The following is a 1,075-nucleotide window of genomic DNA, read 5'->3' on the forward strand; positions in this document are numbered from 1 at the left end:
TATATATATATATATATATATATATATATATATATATATATATATATATATATGTATGTATGTATATGCATATATATATATATATATACATGATGCATATGTTCATATATATATATGTACATATATGTGTGTGTGTGTGCATATATATGTATATGTATGTATGTACACACACACACACACATGCACACATAAGCATAGCTTGTAGTCTTTTTTCTGTTTCCAGTCACATATATATTCCACATTATGCAGAAACTTCTATACCAATTCAGTATATATTATAAGTTTGTAAGTCATCAGACAGAGCTGGTCTACTTTCCTTCTTGCTGTGAACTGAATAACTAAATCACTTAATTGATTTCTCTGTATGTTCTGTTTAAACATTTGTTTCTCGTAATATATTCTTTTATTCTTTTATTCTTTTATTCTTTCTGTGATTGTTTTCTTTGCTGTTTAGGCACAGGTCAGCCAAGGGCAAACTGACATGTGGCCAAAGTTATTTCAGCTATAACAATCCTACCCCATTTTCAGACTGGACTATGCAGGACCATCTAGGACCGTGCAGTTATCTTTTTAAGACAGTCAAGTGTGAGTTGAGGTAGATTTGGTTGCTACTTCTAGCATATTCAATAACCACATAGAAGTACCTTCAGCCATTGAGTTATAGCCATGTTAGGGAATTGAATTCAAGAATTGTAGGAGATTATATTGGCCCTTACCAGTATTTTGGCTGGTTTTATTTTATTTTCTGATGAAAGAAAGAAGTTGACAATTCGTAATGGAATGTAAAAGAAATAGAGCTAAATGCTGAATATATTATTTGATTGACGCACCGATTGTACCATCACATGTTGATATATAAACATATATATATATATATATATATATATATATATATATATAGGCGCAGGCGTGGCTGTGTGGTAAGAAGCATGCTTCCCAACCACAAGGTTCCAGGTTCAGTCTCATTGTATGGCACCGTAGGCAAGTATCTTCTACTGTAGCCTTAGGCCAACTGTACCATGCCATGCCTGTACCATGCCATGCCTGTACCATGCCATACCTGTACCATGCCATA

General features: G+C 33.2%; 1 protein-coding gene across 1 annotated transcript in view; it reads right to left on the reverse strand.

The window, feature by feature from the left end:
* Positions 1 to 1,075, reverse strand: part of LOC128250351 (probable E3 ubiquitin-protein ligase bre1) — a 43,945-nt gene that overhangs the window by 19,838 nt on the left and 23,032 nt on the right. The window lies entirely within an intron of this gene.

This window comes from Octopus bimaculoides, chromosome 20, assembly GCF_001194135.2.
Source record: "Octopus bimaculoides isolate UCB-OBI-ISO-001 chromosome 20, ASM119413v2, whole genome shotgun sequence".
Classification (NCBI taxonomy): domain Eukaryota; kingdom Metazoa; phylum Mollusca; class Cephalopoda; order Octopoda; family Octopodidae; genus Octopus; species Octopus bimaculoides.